This window comes from Parasteatoda tepidariorum, chromosome 12 (genome assembly GCF_982258835.1).
Source record: "Parasteatoda tepidariorum strain Cologne lab strain chromosome 12, Ptep-v5.0, whole genome shotgun sequence".
Taxonomy (NCBI): Eukaryota; Metazoa; Arthropoda; class Arachnida; order Araneae; family Theridiidae; genus Parasteatoda; species Parasteatoda tepidariorum.
In genome coordinates, this window is record NC_141766.1 from 430399 (window position 1) to 450490 (window position 20092).

Sequence of the window (20092 nt, forward strand, 5' to 3'; positions counted from 1 at the left end):
ATTATTAAAAATAAAGAAAAGCACTTTTCAATGAAAGGAAAAATTTTCAAAATGTAAATTGTGTTCAGACATTTACATGTAAGCTAAAATCTTGCGAAATTTGATTTACATGTACGAAACTGAAATTAAATTTATATATTTTTTTATAAATATAAATTTATGGGAATAATTAAGAACTAATTTTTTTATGAATCCAAAAAAAAAGAGTGTTCTAAAAGGTGAGAGGGTGGGGGAAGATTTATAAAATGAGGATTGTGTTCAGGCATCTACATGAACAAGAACATTGAAGCAGTGCGCTCCCGATCTTGCGGGCGCTTCCATCGATCTGGAGAAAACTGGATCGGCATTTCGGAGCAAACGCCCTGCATAAGCACTGGCGCTTTTCTCACGCATTATCGTCACTGTGAATTTGTCAATTCCATCGTTTAAATTCCGATGCACATTTAAATGATTTTAAAACGCCACAATTTCAGATTTTTAGAGCAAAACCTTCTATGTGTGAAAAATGTATATGTGCTGCGTCAATGAAAAACATCATGATATGAAAGGAACTTAAAACTGCAAAAAGCGATGCATATCACTTAGAAACTTAAAAATGGGTAAGTATGCAATTTCTTTTCGAATAAATCTTATTCTACTTCATGTTTTTTGTGATGTGCAGCTTTTTTACATTTGAGCAACCCGCTGACATTGCTCAAAAACTGATAAAAGTTTTGCAACAAGAAAATCTCTTAAGTGTAAATTCACACTTATTACTTAATATGCAATAAAAATAATAATTTTTATCTAACACATTTTGTATATTAATATATTTTATTCAATATCCAACAAAAATAAAATGTTTTAAGTGACAAATTTTGTAAATTAAAGTTATTTAATAAGCACCGACACTTAAATGTTTTATAAGTCACATTTTGTAAATTAACATTTATATTTCATATGCATCAACAATGAAGTGTTTTACGGGAAAAGATTTAAAAGTTAAATATTTTATAATATGCAGCATCAATAAAATACTTTATGTGCCGCATTTTGAAAACCACAAGATTTTTTAATGAGCAACAATAATAAAATTTTTATAAGTCATATTTTGTAAATTAACATTCATATTTCATCTGCATCAACGATGAAGTGTTTTACGGAACACGATTTGAAAGTTAAAAGGATTTTATAATATGCAATATCGATAAAATACTTTATGTGACGCATTTTGAAAACCACAAGATTTTTTAATGAGCAGCAATAATAAAATGTTTTATGTGACGCATTTTGATAAATAACATGGTAATTCAATGTGTAGCAACAGTATGATTTAGACGCTATATTTTGTAAATCAGCGTTTTCTTTAATATGCAATTACAGTAATATGTTTCATGTCACACATTTTGTTAATTAGCATGGTTATTTAATATGCAACAACAATGATATGTTATATATGACTAAATTTTTGAATTAAAAATTTTTTTAAAAATTTAATTCCAATAAAAGAATTGTGTATGTCCCATTTTATTTAATTGACACGGTTATTTAATTTGCACCAATGGACAATTGGTATTTTGAAATTTAATTAAACAGATTATATGCATTTAAGAATATAAAGAACAAATACTGAATAGCTAAAAATGATAAGAAACGAAACAGGTATAAGATTTTATATCAAATAGCGTCATTTTCTTTTTTAAACATGAAAAGAATTTTAAAGCAAAAATTATTATAAAATGATTAATAGCCGCGATTCGTTTCTTACCACGCATGAAGGCGGAAATACGGAATTTTTCGCATTTATATATTGACTTTCAGTTTGCATAAATTGCTTACAGAGAAATATAATGGAACTCTTTTATAACGAGCTTTTAAGGACCAAAACAATTCGTTTGTTAAATCTAAAATAAACATTTATTTCAAGTTTCAGAGATATTAAATATTGGGCTTTTGATCTAAATTTGATAAACCTTTGTTCTAATGGTCTGATTTTAACGAACGGTGATGTCATTTTAATGGTTCGGAAGGTCTGAATGGTTCAGCTGACTCTAAATATGCTAAATAACTTTTGTAGACAATTTTTAAGTTATGAAACCAGACTTAATAACGTATTTTATCTTAATAAACATACTTAATTTTCGTCAGATTCAGATTCTTGATCTTCAAAATAAGAAAGGGGTTGCTACTATCCGAAAAATATAGTTTCAAGCTGTCAAAAGTTCGGACGCCTTATTGTTAACAATTGCTTAAATTGTTACACATATATTAAATTTTCAAAGTGATTAAATAATCAAATAAAATAGTATAGAATACATTTCTATTGAAACCTGCCAAAAATTTTACGCTACATTTAATAGAATAACTGCTAAGTAATAAAAAAACGGTATTTCATGTGAAATAGAATTTCTTACTTAATTATAAGGACAATAATCATTGCTAGTTAAACAAATTTTACTTAAAAATGTATGTTTGAAATAAGGCAGAATTCAGGCATTTTATTTATTTGAACGATCAGTGTTCTTATTACAACCATACATAAATTGAATAGACAGTTCATAATTACAGAAGTCAGAATGGGTTCTATTGCGCCAAACATAGAATTCTAGACAAGCTGGTCAAAATGCAATAAACTAACCATGACGCCAAAAGATAGGAAAATGAAGAAAGGTCACTGAGCTATCTGGGCTATTTCTGACTTGATCACGAATGTTCACTTTTTGTTTGGGCAAATTTTATACAAAAACTTCGTTGATTTAATGATGATAAATTAATTCGTTATCAATAGTAATTTTGGTAGTATTTCAAACTCCTAGTATTGGCAAAATGTATGCTTTAATAATTGATTTCTAGTTTTTAAAAAAAAGACATTCCTAAGATAAAAGACGTTTTAAAAAGGCATTCCTAAGATTAAAAATATTTTTTTTATCAATCCAACAGTCTCAGAATTTATGCTTTAATAATTGACTTTTAGTTTAAAAAAGTGCAAGACATTCCTCAGATAAAAATATTTTTTTTTCATCCCAGTCGTAGCAAAGTTGTTGTTGTTGTTTCTAATGCTACATGCCAATACCAGCAAGCCTGCTTTTTCATTATAAGAGAACTATTTATATGCTCATAGCTAGCACAATTTTAAACAGATTTTTCTTACAATTTTAAAATAATAATTTTGCTTTAAATAAAAAATTGTTCAAAATTTTTTTGAATATTTTCTAAAAAACTTAAGACAAAAAAATTAGTTCCTCAAAAATTTCCATATCTCCGCAAATATTTAAGCTAAGTTAACAAAATTCCGTGCAATTATTGCAAATAATGAAAGTAATAGATGCAATTTACAAGCTTTTTTCACTATATTATGGTATAGAGTGTTCAAAAATACTTGTTTTCGATCATAATTTATCGCTGACTCCTCTGAAAACTTTAAAATTTATTGATAAGTATGCATAATCCAAACACATTGAAAGTTATAAGATAATCCTCTAAACATTTCTCGAGAAATTTTAAAAAAAAGTTGAAACTGAAAATGTCTCTTCCATTATTTTAGGACAATATATGTTTAGTATAAAACAAACAATTTCACTCTAATTTTTTAACATTTACTCAAAAATGCATTTCAATTTTTGTAATTTTATCATGTAAGAAATTTTTAAGCATGTCAAAAGGCACTTCAAAATTTAACAGATGCCAGAAAACATTACGCTTTAAAATATTCCTAAAAATTAAATTCCTAAGCATTTAAAGTAAAATTTGACATTTATATAAAATCTTAAATATTTTCGAAATATTAAATATATTTATCAGTGAAAAACCCTATTTTCTTCTAGTATGAAAAGCAATTCTCTCCTTTTATTTCTCTTGAGTTTAAACAAAACAAATAAAACATTTTTCGCTTTTATTCCTTCTCGAGATTTCTATTCGTAGTCAGGAGAAAGAATTTGTTTTATTGATAATGTTAATTACTTTCGACGCATTTTTGTAAATTTAGATTTACAAAGAATTTTCTGCATTTAATGACTGTGAAAAGAAAATGACGACTACTTACGCAATTATAATTACTATCCTTTTCTTTTTCCTAAAGCATTTCTTTGTACAATGTTTTTATTGTATTTTATAGCCGTCGTTGAACAGCCGATCCAATTTTGGGTTTACGATTACCAATGTTCAACTTCGTAGTCTTGTAATTTCGAACCCAATCCAGGAGACAAGGGAACTCCTGGATTGAGTATCGAGGGAAATTTGCCTTCGTGGATGACTTTTTGATAGAATTAACCCGCATTTGCGTTACATGGAGAGGAAAACCACGAAAACATCCTACGGTTAGCCTGATGGCAAGTGGATTCTAGCCCGTGATCCGTCTACAACTGAGGATAGTTTTACGTCAGCACTGTGGTCGGTGCAAGCCGGATGCGAATTTCGTATAGATCAGCCATAGCTGCGATTCGAACCAGGTTCACCTCATTGGAAGGCGAACACTATATCCTCTGAGCCATCACTGCTCGAGCAAAAATGTTGTCAAAAGGACGAAATAACTATCATCAATAGTAAAGAAATATTTCGTCATTTTATTATTCTCCAAAGGAAAAAAAAAACCTCGTTGGGCCTACACAACAGGGGCAGATAGAAAAGAACGATAAATTACACCCATGCTCGAAACGGTATTCGAACCTTGAATCTTACTAGGATGTGACCAACTCCGTTGGCTTATTTCTTCACTTTATTTTCGATTGTCTAGTCTTTATTACCGTTCGGTCATTCTAGTTACCAATCTTTCACAATGCACTACTATGAGGTTTGGAGATGAGGAAATATTTTCGTCATATATTTGAAAGTTCGAGCTTCGTCACAAATTACATGATTTTCAAAATTAGCAAAAGGTTGATTCACAAAATTAATGAAATACTGCTCCAGAATTGCTGAATAGTAAACAGTGATAGTTTTATTTCTGAGAGTGAGCTTGTTTAATTGCAAGGAGTTAAAGGGCAGTAACTACAAAGATTTTTCATCAGGAAATCAGACCAGTTTTGTCATTCCCCCCCCCCCCCCAACTTCTGGGTTCGACAGATTTCGATGATGGCGTGTTTCTTCCTTGCCTAAATACTCTTATTTCTTTCCTTTTTTTTCGTTCTTTCTTTTCTTTTCTTTATTTGTTTACTTCACTTATGACAGGAATTCTATTATTATTATCTTAAGGGTAATAATTACAGGGCCTATTTACGTTTTAAAAATTTATTTTTGTCAGAAATCATATCGTTCTTTAACAAAAAAATTTTAAAATAAACTACAAATGTCATTTATAAATATAGATTCAAAAAAGGGGAAGAAAGTCGTTAAAGTTATTATAGAAGTCGAATATTTAAAATTCAATTTCTCAGGAACTATTCGACAGAGTTCGCTCAAATTTTGTATTTTGCCATGTAAAACGTACTTTAAAATGATGTCAGAAACTGTTTACTTTACAATTCGAAATTTTTCCCTCTATTATTTATCAAAATAATAAAAAATAATATTTATTTACGAAAAACATTTTTTAGCAGGTGCATTTTTTTTGCATTTGTTTATCTAATTATCTTTGAATAAATAAATGTTATAATTGTGTTAATTGTCAGATTTCAAAACTTAAAATATTGCCTACTGTAATTAATTAGCATATTTGAGGTCACCTCCTCTCTGGAACCTTTAAGATTGAGTCCTAGAACGTGATGATCCGATCATCAGATTAAAAGTTATTTATTAAAAAGATATTTATGACTTTTTTTGGCACCCTGTGCATTCCCAGGTGCTAGAAAATTTTCCAGGGAGGGCAGGTAGTTGAGATGGTGGACGGGGAACTTTTTTTTATATTTATTTTTTATTTTATTTATTTATTTATTTGCCGGCTTACTTGCAGGTTTCTGCATAATTTTATGGAAAAATTAAAAGCATCAAGGAATATAATTTAAATTAGTATAAAAAATTTAAAAAGTTTTTCTTGTTGTTTAAGTCTGCGTAACTTAATATTTAAAGACAATATTGTACACGAAAGATCGTCTTGTATTTCAAAAGAAAGAATTATATATCGGCTGCTCCAAACTTCTTATGCAATATTTTAACCAACGAAATAAGAAACGAAAATGTACCTTTTTTGCATAAATATATCGTTCATACCGTTTTTTTACAGGTTCAAGATTTTGACTCAATAAAAGAGGGTTGACCGTAATCTGAAAATACGGTGTCTTAGTTAAGTTAGGAGAGCGGTCAAACAATGAGACTCCTTAATATTAATGTCACTGAAACTATTTATTCTAAAAAATGTTTGCACAAAGTTATAAAGCTTGCTTATCTCATGAAAATTCTATGAGAAAAATAATTATTTTATTATTATTCATTATTTATTTCACAAATGATAAAAAAATTTTAAAGTATAACATCATTTTTGGCTATATTTGTCTTAAATAGCAAGGACAAAATGAGTGGACTAATTTTTCGGCAATAAAACGTCCATTACATTGTATTTTTAAATTTAATTTCTTTGTTATTTCTCATCTTGTCATTATTTTGTCATTTAAAATGACATTGAAATGATGGAAGTATCAATTTGGATACTGTCTAATGAAAAGGTTTTCGATATTATTACTTTAAAAAATAATAATAATTTTACAGGAAAAAATACTTTTTGTCTAGACTTATCTTTTAATAAGCGAGTTTTGAGATAGCGTACAAACTTTTTTTCAATTCTCTTACCAGAGATACTATGAAATACGTAAAAAGTAAACTTTCGACTGCTCGCTTAACTTAACTATTGCAAGCATACTTTCCAGATACTGACCAAATGTTTTATTATTATTCATTATTTATTTTATTAATGATAAAAAAAAAGTTTTAAAGTATAGCGTGCACAAATTTTTACACTATTTTAATCTAGGTAGTCTTAAATAGCAAGGACAAAAACAGATTTTTTCGGCAATAAAACGCAATTACATTATATTTTAAAATTTTTATTTCTTAAGAACTATTCCAGCAATCTTTTGTATTTTGTCATTTAAAATGACATAGCTTGGAATGATGCAAATAACAATAATAATAATTTTACAATGCAAATGATGCAAATAACAATAACAATGATGCAAATAACAATAATAATAATTTTACAATTGGATACTTTTTAATAAAAAGGTTTTCGACTTTATTACTTAAAAAAATAAATAATAATAATTTTACAAGAAAAATCACTTTTTGTGTAGACTTATACTGGGATAAGTGAGTTTTGCAATTGTGTACAAACGTTTTTCAATTCTCTTACCAGAGATATGATGAAATACGTAAAAAGTAAATATCCGACTGCTCGCCTAACTTAACTATTGGGAGTATACTTTCCAGGTACTCCCCAAATTTTTTTGGATTAAGAACTCAATTCTATCTATTCCAAAAAACATACGCTTACTCAAAGCAATTTCGTAACTTACAATGTCATCGCAGGCAAATTTTATTGAACGAAACAGAAAATAGATAAGTTCAAAAGTATATAAAATTAACATAATTCATCACCAAAATTATATATCCAGTCCAGGTGATTAAGAAGACAAATACTTAATAAATTTATAAAAGTAAACAGGAAAAAAAGCCACGGAGAATTATCATATATTTATACGTATAATATACAGATACAGACATGCAGACATACAAGATACAGACATACTGAAACTTGTACACACATATTTGAAAACTAAATATATACATACTCAATAGGGTGTAAATAAAACAATGATTATAAGAAGTATAAAATATTGTATATTTAAACAGTATTTAAATAGTATAGCATTTAGCATAGTGGCAATTTAGCACTTAAAAAATCAGATGATTAGTTCAAAAAAGTTTTTAAGATGTTCATTTTTCTACTCACATTTGTCCCTCTCTCACTCTCAGTATATATATATATATATATATATATATATATATATATATATATATATATATATATATATATATATATATATATATATATATATATATATATATATATATATAGATAGATAGATAGATAGATATATACAACAAAATAAATAAATTCCAGAAAACACGAAGGAAGTTAAGAAAAACAATAAGTTTCTTTACTGCGCATAAGCTGAAAATGAAGATAAAACAAAGGAAAATTATAGACGTATGCAAAAGGGGGGAGGGGAAGTAATAATGAAAAAAAATATCAAACAACTGATTTTTTTTTTAAAAAAAAAGGCTGAATTTCTTAAAAAAACCGGAGAATGAAAGATATAATCTTTTCATCAGCCCACAGGATTATATCCGCAAAAAAAGAGTGCTTTCTGATATTGTATCAATATAGCCAAAGCAAAATATATTAATACAATAGTGTGAGGAGCACTAAAAAAAATTTTTATTTACAAAAATTACAACAAATAAAATAGAACACAATAAGTAAAAATAACACGTAAAAACAGAAAATAAAATAAAATAAAGAGAAAAAACAGTATAAAACAAAACAAAAACTATAAAGCGAGTAGCGAAATCAGATGTACTTACTTGAACGGGAAATTTTTTATGAATGATTTAAAAATATTTCCACAACAAGATTGCCAGATTACAAAATATGAAAACAAAGGCGCAAATTGAGTGTAACTATAGGAATTTAAAGTGCCGTTCTTACTGCATTGCTGAAGTGATTTGTTATGCTGTGCATTGATTTGTTAGTGACCTAGGATGAACCCGAAATCGATGTGCGCAAGGTAATATTATACTGGATAATTTAAAAAGTTGACCACAAATAATATTAGAAAATAAATATTTATTTAAGAAAAAATAGAAAATAGAAAAGAGAAACATAAATTGCATGTTTTGCAAATAATTTTAGCCACGGATTTGCCCGAAATGGATTTGCACATGGAAAAATTATATAAATTATCAAAGAAAAAATTTTAGTAGATAATTTTAACACGAATTTACCCGAAATGGATTTGCACATGGAAAAAATAATACAGAAATTTTTAGTAAATAATCTTACCCACGGATTTGCCTGAAATGGAGCATGGAAAAATTATAAAATTTAACAAAGAAAAACCATTTTAGTAGAAAATTTTGGCCACGGATCTGCCCGAAAAGGATTTGCACATTGAAAAATTATAAAAATTAACAGAGAAAATATTTTAGTAGATAATTTTAGCAACGGATTGGCCCAAAATGGATTTGCACATGGAAAATTTATACAAATTAGCAAAGAAATTATTTAGCAAATAATTTTGGCAACGGATTTACCCGAAATGGATTTGCACATGGGAAAATTATATAAATTAACAAAGAAAATATTTAGCAAATAATTTTGGCAACGGATTTACCCGAAATGGATTTGCACATGGGAAAATTATATAAATTAACAAAGAAAATGTTTAGTAAATATATCCACAAAAATATACGATTAATTCAATGATTTTAATTAAAATTTTATTACTTTAGTTGGGTATCCATTGTTTTTTATCAAATTTTGAAAGAGTTTATGGATTTGTTTTTTGGATAAATAAATATTACTACATATTCTTTTAATTCTGTTCATTTCATTAAAAGTGGTATTTAAATAGATGCTCCTAGAAACATTAGAATTCCAAGTAATTAGTTTACTAATATTAAAATCATTTCTTTTATCGTATAAATCAACAAAGCAGATATTTTGAACTTTTATAATACCCAAATTCAAATAATTGAAATTACTATTATCATCATGATTACGAAGCAAGATTAAATCCTCAGGGTAAATATCATTTAATAAAATAGTATAATCTTGAAAATTAATGATAATTAAGTCATAAATATATCTAAAAACAAATTTAATACTAAGAGTATAATTTTTGTCATAATAATGCAAAAATAAGTTAGCTAAGAGAGATGAATAATTGGATCCTTGTGGTACTCCATCAATTTGAAGAAAAATATCCTTTCCATTGTAAAGATAATTACTAAAAAGACAAAAATTAATCAGAATTTCCCAATAATCAAAATCGCAACAAAGGATATTTTTAAAATCATGGTAATAATTCAAAAGGACATCTTTTAGTTTAGAAAGGGGACTGCTATTGAAAAGATCCTGGAAATCAAAAGTCGCAATAGAATTAATTTTATTATGTTTAATGAAATCTAAAATCGGTTGATTATTAGTGATAATCCAAAAGAAACCTTCTTTAGAAATATTGTTAATAATTTTATTTAAGAAGTTAGAGAAAATGGAGCCAGGTTTAGTTAAATAAGTATTAGATCCACATGTGATAGCTCTGAATTTTACAGGATTTTTATTAAATTTAGGACTGATAATTAAGTAAGGAAATTGTATATTGCTAATTTCTTTTTTTAATCTCTTATAAAAAGCTAAAAAAATTTTTAATGACAATATTATTATTGAAATTACTAAGTTTAAAATTTTTACTATTTTTAAATTTCGTATTTAAAAGTTCAGCATAGAATTTTTTACAGAATATATCGTAATTATTGTTAGCTTTGTCTATGGGAGTAATTACAAAATTTTTGTAGTTGCTTAATTGATTGAACAATATTAGAAAAATTTATTGGATTGTTACTCTTATTTAAATTATCCTTATTATTGAAAACAAAGTTTTTAAAGTAATAATAAACTCCCCATTTCCATTCTGTTAGCATACCTAAAGGTAAGGAGAATCTATTTGATATCTTTAAGCAAAAACTATTGAGATCATTAAGAAAGTATTTTAGAATTTTATTGATTGATATATGGTATATGGGTCTAAATTTTGTGCCTTTTATCATTAAATTCCTAAGTTCCAAGTTTTCTATAATATTTAAAATATCAGTAATAATATATTTATGATGTTTATCAACGAAATCAAAATATTTCTCTTCCACACTGTGACATTCATAATCGGATATCTTAATGGTAGACGGAAAAAAAGGTCCCGGAAATAAAGGTACGGAAAAAAAGGTCCCGGAAAAAAAGGTACCTGGAAAAAAAGGTACGGAAAAAAGGGTCCCTGGAAAAAAAGGTCCCGGAAAAAAAGGTCCCGGTAAAAAAGGTACCTCCATAGGGAAAATCTGTAGGGATATTTCCCCTCTCGCTTTCTGGGCAACATGAATGCATCTCGCTGTTTCAATGAATATTCTTTTTATCTGTAATAATTCAGATTAGATCATTGAGGTAACGAGAAGGGTAAGGGGGGGGGGCACTTATAGGCTGGTTGTATTACGCTTTTTTTTAAATTTTATTTCACTTATTTATTCTTCTTTGATTATTTTTTAAAGCAGGAAGATACAATTTAAATTTTTCAATAATATTTTACTTTTTTTTTAAATTTTTTTAAGCGAAAAATGTGTTATTTTCTATTTTAAATTATATTTTGTGAAGAAGTTGCTAATGTGGGGCTTAAAGTAGCCAATCGGGGAAGTTGGGAGGATTTATGTGTTGGATGGTTATTCGTGATTGGAGGTGTAAGTATTGGTGCCTTTTAATTAGAGTAGCGGTATTTCTTTTTTTTATAAGCTGGGTATGTTTAATTTCTCTATTTATTTTATTTTTTTAGGGCAAGATTTAATATAAAATATGCTATTTTTTTTTCATTTTAAATGATATTTTTTGAAAAGGGTGTTGATATTTATATGAGCCGATTAAGGAAGGTGGGTGGATTTCTGTGTTGGATGTTTATTCTTTAATTGTGGAGAAAGGAAAGTATTGCTCTTTTTTAATTAGAGTCACGGTATTTCTTTTCTTAGAAGCTGGATGTATTTAATTTATTTATTTATTTTATTTTTCTAAGGGGAAGATGCATTTTAATATGCTTAATGTAAAAGATGTTATTTTTTTATTTTAAATGATAAATTGGAAAGAGGGTATAGATATTCATATTAGCCGATTGAGGAAGGTAGGAGGACTTTTGGGTCGGATGCATTTTTTCTTTCTTTTTATAAGATTTTAAATTGTTATAAGAGGTTTCGTCTTTTATTTATTTATTTATAGGTTTTTTATTTCTTATAAGAGATACGTTTATCTCTATTAACTTATTTTATTGTCGAAAATTCTTATTCGGATGGTTGGTGTCATGGAAATATTTTAAGTTCATATTAATTGATATTTAGTTTTGCTAATTGAGGTAAAGGAGGAAGAACATTTAAGCACAATGTTACTTTTTTCTCCTTCCTTTATATGATAGAAAGACGATTTAAATTTTTTGTTGTTGTTTCTGTTACGGAATGTGTGTTATTCTTTATTTAACTAATAGTTTATAGAAATAGTTGACACGACGCTAACGTTATGAATAGTTTTCTTGCCGTTTCATAATTTTGATTCAGATTCGTTAATTAGTGCAAGTAGGAGGAGGAGGGATTTGATGCAAGAAATTTTTTTCATTTCTAAGAAGGAGTTTCTTAAACTAGATATTTTTTTGTTAAATATATTTCTTTTCTTAATTAAACAAGGATTTTTTTAAAACATATGTCAGTTTTTAAGTAATTAGTGGAGATACAATTCTCTGCAAAATTGTTTTCACCCTATTTTAACAGTTATGATTCATTTATTTTGGTAAAATGAGGAGTCTTTTACCAGATAGGTAGTCTTTTAAGGGATTATTTTAATACTGAATTTTATTAAGAATATTTTTTTGTTAATACATTTCATTTTAACACGGTTAAGATTTAATTTAAGATTTCGGCATAAAAAAAATTTAATTTCAAAGAACTTATTCAAACACGCGTTATTTTGCGCTGATAAATTACATTAAATAGCCTGTAACACATTTCTCAGCTATTTTTAGGAAATATATAAGTAAATTTCGCTTTGTTTAAAATCTATTATTTATTATTATTTCTGTTAAGAAATAATAATAAATAATAGACATTTCTGTTCTGTTATGTCTATTTTTATTCAGTTTTAAATATTTTTTTTTATTTCATTAAAGACGGTTTTATTTTTAATTCTTTTTAAAAACAGCATTCATGAAACTACATTTTTTAATAAAAAATCACTTTCTCTATGCACTTTCATTATCAGAGAAATGTTTTTAAAAGGACGATTCTGTTATAATGGTCTAAACAGGGGTTTCCAACTTACATGAGGCCGCGGGCCACAATTAAAAATTCAAATCAAATGGTGGGGCCACAACTTTATCAAAATTTTATGAAGGACTTTTTCATGTTTGAAAGAACATTAAATATTATTGTCAGATTTTTAATAAGTTGTACAAAACAAAAGTATTGAATTACAAATTAAAATAAGAAGTAGATTTTTAGAAATATTTAATTCTTATTAATAATATTTTTAAAAATATTAAATAAATAATAAAAATTCGGGCTACAATAACTTAGGTTTTTATTAAAACTTACATAGTAGCACACAAAATATTCAATGAGAAAATTGAGATTTGTCTGCTACAACCACCAGAGAATAGATATTTACATTTAAAATTTACAAATGTGTGTGCAAATATTTTCGTCCAAAATGAGTGGTCTCAAAAAGTTAAATCGGATAATTTCTTCGAGAAAATTTCTGATACGCACATGCTAAATTATATTAACAAAATGCAAAAAGAACTGAAATAAAATAGAGCTACATACATGATTATTTTTGCATTTGAATAAATATTTTCCTGGGTGTAAAACCTGAGAAATAAATTTTTTTGCACAATTGGTATGTTAAATTTCACAGATACGAAGTAATTAGGTTTTTATTAACGAGAAAAGCTTTTTAAACCCATATTGATTCTTTACGAAAATTGTCCGCAAAAAAATTACAACTAGTAAAGTTTAGTCCGCGGGCCACAAAAAAAGGCTTCGCTGGGCGGATGCGGCCCCCGGGCTGCCAGTTGGAAACCCCTGGTCTAAAACAAATATCATTTTAACAAAGTGAATAATATATATTATAAATCAATGATTATCAAATTCAATAAGGTATGTTACAGATTGAATCATGTTAGATGCACTGAAGTGTGCCTTTACCAAAAAACAAGCATTTGTGGCTATATTAAAATTTTTGCAAACAAAAGGAAATTGGTGTTATAAAAAAGGAAAGATGTTTATGTACTTTTTTGTGAGTCTACTGCTAGAATCAGTGCATTTCATTAATCTTGTAAATTTCTGAAGATAGCAATTACTTTGACGTATGTGTACATTAGTGTACTGCAAATAGATGTCCTTGAGGTTTCTTGAATACACCTACAAGAATAAGAGGGGGTTTCACTCTAACAACCCTTTCAACCTTTTTCTAAGAATGTTTCAGCCATTCTTTGTATTTCAGTTTTTCATTCTTTGTCATTCTTTGTATTTCAGTTTCCAGCAAATCAAAGCTGGAGTGCATATCGCACATAGAAAAAAGAGGAGCTATGGAACTCTTCAAAAAAGGTTGAAAACACTTTGCGTTAAGTTTTTAAACCAAAATCTAGACATCCCAGAATTTTTAAGTTCAATAGCTAATAATCTAAGAAAGAAAAACATGTAAATTTAAAAACTAACTAAATTTAAAACCCCTAAAAACTCAAAATTGTCAACATACAAAATTTTCATTCATTTCCAATTTCATATTAAAATCTGTATTCATTACTTTAGCTTATTAATTTTTTTGAATAGCTAAAAATGATACTACATGGCAGTTTTAAATAAAGCAAATTTTATATTTAAATATTCCTAAATATAAGTTTTTAATTTTCTTTAACATCTAAAAGACATACCATTTAAAAAATTTATTAGATATTTTAACGATGATATGTAATACCTTTTTTGCAGAGTTTCATAGCAATGAACTATTTATGTTTTTGTATATTGTATATTTGTGAATTTGTATATTTTAAACATCGAAATCGTCATTATTTTACAAAAAAATAAAAAAATTTCCTCTAATGTATTCCAATCAAGTTATTTTTTAATTTTCTTGTGTTTTCAAAAAATAATGTCATAAAAAATGATGTTTATAAATATATTGTTGTAAGCAGAAACAAAGTTCTCCATATACGTCTAAGCTGAAGTTTTTAGAGGAATAGTTAAAAAAGTTGTCAACTACGTCATAAAAGGTTTGTGATATATTTTATTTTAAATTGAAAAAACTGATCTACTTATAAAACACATCTTATTTAATTCAACTTTATAAATATTAAAATAATTTAAATCCAATGAAAATGTAATAAAAATAATTACATATTTCAGGCAATATTACTGTATTATAAATTACTTTCTAGCAAATGCATAATGGATGCAAAATTTTTGTTCAAACTAATTGGAAATTGAATATAAATGAATCACAAAAAAATAAAGAAAAATACATGAAAAAAAAAATGAAAAAAAAAACAAATCAAGCATACTAATTTTTTTTTATTTACTTATTAAAAAAGCAATCCTACTTTAATGAATGGTTTCTTTTTTTCTGGAAATTTCATAATTACAAATTAAAATATGTAAAAGACCAGATATTATAATACATATATACATTAAATGACTAATATATATTTAAGTATTAAAATAACATTCGATTCAATACGAAACAATGATATTTTCAAAAAAACCAGCTGACTTAAATCATGATTAAATCAATGAAATCCTGCTAAAAATATTCAATAAGGTTTGCTTCTGATAAGTTTCCAGCATTTTGATTCTAATTTGCTCTTAAATATAGTACATTGAATAAATGTTAATTGTGAATGTAAATGAATGTGAAAAAAAATTCATTAATTATAATACTACGTTGTAATGTAACGTTAAATAACCTTTTACGCTTCAATTAGTAAATTAATTACTAAAGATGTAAAGTAATTAAAATGATAGTTGTTACTGTTTAGATAATTTTTTAAGTTGTTCTTATTGCCAATTAAATAAATAAGAATTATTATCTATTTAAAGAGAGAAATAAGCGAATAACACCACCATTACCACCAATCAAATGCTCAAGAGCCGCACCGGGTTCGAATGCCAGAGCCGGCGGGTCAATATGAAGATGCAATCAGTTCGCACTGATCACAGTACCAATGTAAAATATCCTCTGTGGAAGACAGATTATGGGTTAGAGTTCACTTGCCGTCAGTCTAACCGTGGATGGTTTTCGTGGTTTGCACTATATGTAACGCACATGCTTTTAAGTTCCATTGAAAAGTCCCCACGAAGGCAAATTTCTCCCAATGCTTGATCTAGGAGTTCTCTTTGTCTTCTGGTTGAGTTCACTTTTATAAGACTACGTAATTGAACATTAGTAGCCTTTTAAAAGCAATTAAGACATTACAAATATTTATAATTTTTAACAAATTTCAAAAAATAATCGAAAATAATTTTTAGATTTATTCACTAAAATAATGAAAATAAAATATCACTAACAGAGAAAAAATCTTTAAGAGAAATGGCACCGAAAATTGAAGTTTTTAAAACCCAAAATATAAAAAAGAAAAATATGCTCTCGAATTCGATAGCAAATGATATTTAAACATTAACCAGATAGTGGATATAGAATGCTCTGCCTTGTTTATTGCAATATCTTTTTAGAAAAATTATAATTTTGTCATATTTTAGGGTTTAAATTATAAATTCAATAGTTAGGGGATATTATGTTTTAATAAATCAACAACTTTAAAAAAAATTTAAATCAAAAACTTTTTTTAAACTTCATTTTTTTCCCCAATATCGTAAACAAGAGGTGGCAAACAGTGGGTCAAGTAAGACCGTCAATGCATAAACCGATTCCCAAACATGCCATTGGTTAACTGAAACGGTTCTGTGCTATGTTATCAATTGTAACTTATTACAAAATAAAAAAAAGCGAAAAATGAAAGAAAATGACACCTGTCAAAAAATACCTGTCGAAAAATTTCTATTAGAAGCGTTATAAGCGAAACACATTAATTTTACTCCCCCTCCCCTAAAAGTTTCATGTAGCCTGATAACACTTTTTCAATAGATAAGAGTCAAGATTCCCGGTAGAATCATGATCTTAGAAAATAAATAAACAATTTTATTGAACATTTTCATATTTAATTAACTTTTTAAGAATAAATGCATAAATAAGAAACAAAAGTTGGATAAAAAGCTCTTTGAACACGCGCGACACGCAAAAAAACATGCACGGAACAGCAAAAAGCGCTTCAATCCAATCTTCTCATTTAAAATATTTTCCCCTACAGAATTTTCCCTACACAGGTACCTTTTTTACCGGGACCCTTTTTTCCGGGGACCTTTTTTTCCGTACCTTTTTTTCCGGTACCTTTTTTTCCAGGTACCTTTTTTTCCGGGACCTTTTTTTCCGTACCTTTTTTTCCGGTACCTTTTTTTCCTAGAATCATATTAATACTCCCTAAATTTTTGCTTATATCTTTATAATTAAATATAGTTCTACCAAGAGATTTATTATATTTAAAACTTTTAATTATGTTAAAATCTTTTAATGGAAACAAAGCTTTAAAATTTTCAAAAATCTTGCGAAATTTGATCTTATCGAAAATAGGATTTTGAAAGTTAATAACGAAATATAAATTATCTAAACTTTTCTCTTTAGTTTTATTTTTATTTGACTAAAATTTTGCTCATTTTGGCTTTTATGAGATCGAAACAAAGAATTTTGAAATTTAAATTAATAAAAGAAAAGTTAATAATGAGATCGTAGAACTTATATACATCATAACTCTTAAGGGAGAAGACAAAATCTTTAATTGATTTAATGTTATAATGTTTATTAAAATCTTTTTCCATATTAGAAAGAAAATTTATATTTAATTTGTCACTATTAAGAGAGTTTCTACTACTTCTTGAACCCCGTTTACCTCGATTTGTACACTTATCTTTAATATGAAAAAGTGAATAAATTGAGGGGTTATTAAAGTTAATCTGTGTATGTTGGAAGGTATCGTTTAGCCCATACGGCAAAATTGTTTTGCATAAAAGCATGTCGTAATTTTCTTTCTGTAGTTTTAAATCTAAATCTTCTACAATATCTAAAATATTAATTTTGACACTGTTAAATTTATGTACTCTAAAATGATTCAATTCCAGGTTATTGATAGTCTTATTACTGTTTATATCAGAACGGTGTTGATTAATTCGAATGATGAGTGAGTTACTGGTTTGTCCAACATATTTCATATTACAGAAACCACAGGTTAGCATATAAATAACATTTTTAATTTTACAAAAGGATTTGGAGCTAACGTTATAAAGAAATGTATGTTTTTTGTCAATATTAGGGCAAGTTTTTCATCTTTTGTCACCACACGCTTTATAGGACGGTAAAGTTTCGGGAATATATATATATATATATATATATATATATATATATATGTACATCAGATTTCAAATTTAGAGACGTAGTACATCACAGTTTTTAGAGTGTACCACAAGTTCATAAAATAATTGAAAAGGGGTAGAAATTATTTTTAATAAAACTAATATCACGGCTATTTTTCTACTTTTTTTTTTAATTTCTAAGTTTTTTTTATTTAACACCACTGATTTTTTTTTAAAGCTTATACTTCGATAAAATTACACTTTAAAGAAATTAAGCATATCTGTTGCTATTTATCGTAAGAAATGCAACCAAAGTTTATTTGTCTTTTTAAAAACAACATAATCTGAAGAAAATTGAAAACAGTCAACTTCTGTCTTTAAGGCTGTTCATTGAATCCTCTGTATAAACAGTTATTTATGACCATTCTGATTCGTTAAACTTAACTTCAGACAGTACACTCGATGATAATCATTAAAATGTTGCAAAATGTCTTGATGAAGAAAAGCTGCAATTTTATAGGAATGTGACACGTTTGTAATCTAATTTTCTAATATTGTAAAAAAGTACTGCTTGGAATCATTAGTGCTATACTGCTTATATTTCCAAAAAAAAATTTATAATAAATAATAATAATGGATTGCACTGCGCTGCAGGGAAAAAATGCCCTGAAATCATTGTCGCTAATTTTAATACAATGTCTCAGGGCCATTCCCCCTACCTTCCATTGAATTGTGACTCCTATTTTTTCTCCCAAATTTGATAATTTTGCGACTTTGAAATAAATTTGAAGTGGGGATTTTTTAATTGCTAATTGTCTTTATTGGAACTCGAGAGATGAAAGGTTCCAAAACAGTATCAGCAAGGAGGACAATTTTGAAGGATTTAAAAAATAAATTATTTAAAAAAATCTTTTGTGTTTTGGAGATTAAGGAAATATTGGAAAATTTCGATGGTTCACAAAACTGACATATTTCCTATATTTATATTACAGGTAGCATTTGCATTTGAGCAGCTTGATATAAATAAGTTCATTTGCAATGTCTTTCGATGTTTTTTCTTCCTAAATGCTCCAAAAGGACAGGAAAAAAACTTTGAGTTTTGGGGATTAAGGGTATATTGGAAAATTTTGACGGTTAACAAAAATGGCATATTTACTATATTTATATGCCGGCCCGGTGGCCGAGCGGTTAGCGCACCTGACTGCGCTATAAACGGTTCCCACCCTATAAACGGTTGCCCACCCTATAAACGGTTTTGTGGCAGTGTGGCGTGGGCAACGTTGCTCGCCTCCGTGACTTTGGTTTACAGGTGCCCACTGGGTAACGCTAAATGAGTAACAATTCCGGCATCTTCATAGGCAAAGATTCAAATTCAGTGCCTGCCATTATTAAAAAAAAAATTATGGAGATTAAAATGGAGATTAAGGAAATATTGGAAAATTTCGATGGTTCACAAAACTGACATATTTCCTATATTTATATACAGGTAGCATTTGCATTTGAGCAGCTTGATTTAATTAAATTCAATTGCACTGTCTTTCCTTGTTCTTTCTTCCTAAATGCTTCATTCAAATAATCATGCAGTTCTTTGTTAAGAGTCACATATAATTTAATAATTAAACAAAAATTACTGAATATAATTCCTTTGAAGTTAAGTGTTTTTCAGAAATCTGCTAAAAACGCATGATATTATCTTTTTTTTATGAATTTAACGTAGTAATGTCTTAATGTATTTTTATGAATTGCTAACCTAAGAAATTTAAAAAAATCGTTAAGCAGAATATTATTTAAAAAATTTTTTTCCAATGCCAACCTGGAGAATGACCTAGGTCATACAGGCATTTACAGGGCAGATTTGTTGGCCACTCTTGCAGGGGCACCATATTAGGTGGGCCAACATTGCTCCCACGGTACAGAAGAGGAAAGA

General features: G+C 27.5%; 1 protein-coding gene across 1 annotated transcript in view; it reads left to right on the plus strand.

Annotated features, from left to right (window-relative positions):
- The first annotated feature begins 237 nt into the window (after window positions 1–237).
- The window catches only part of LOC107437247 (alpha-2C adrenergic receptor-like), a 95274-nt gene continuing 75419 nt past the window's right edge, over window positions 238–20092 (plus strand). Inside the window, exon 1 of the mRNA XM_071188108.2 lies at window positions 238–599. The gene's annotated coding sequence lies outside the window, so the exon portion shown is untranslated. The remainder of the gene's footprint in view (window positions 600–20092) is intronic.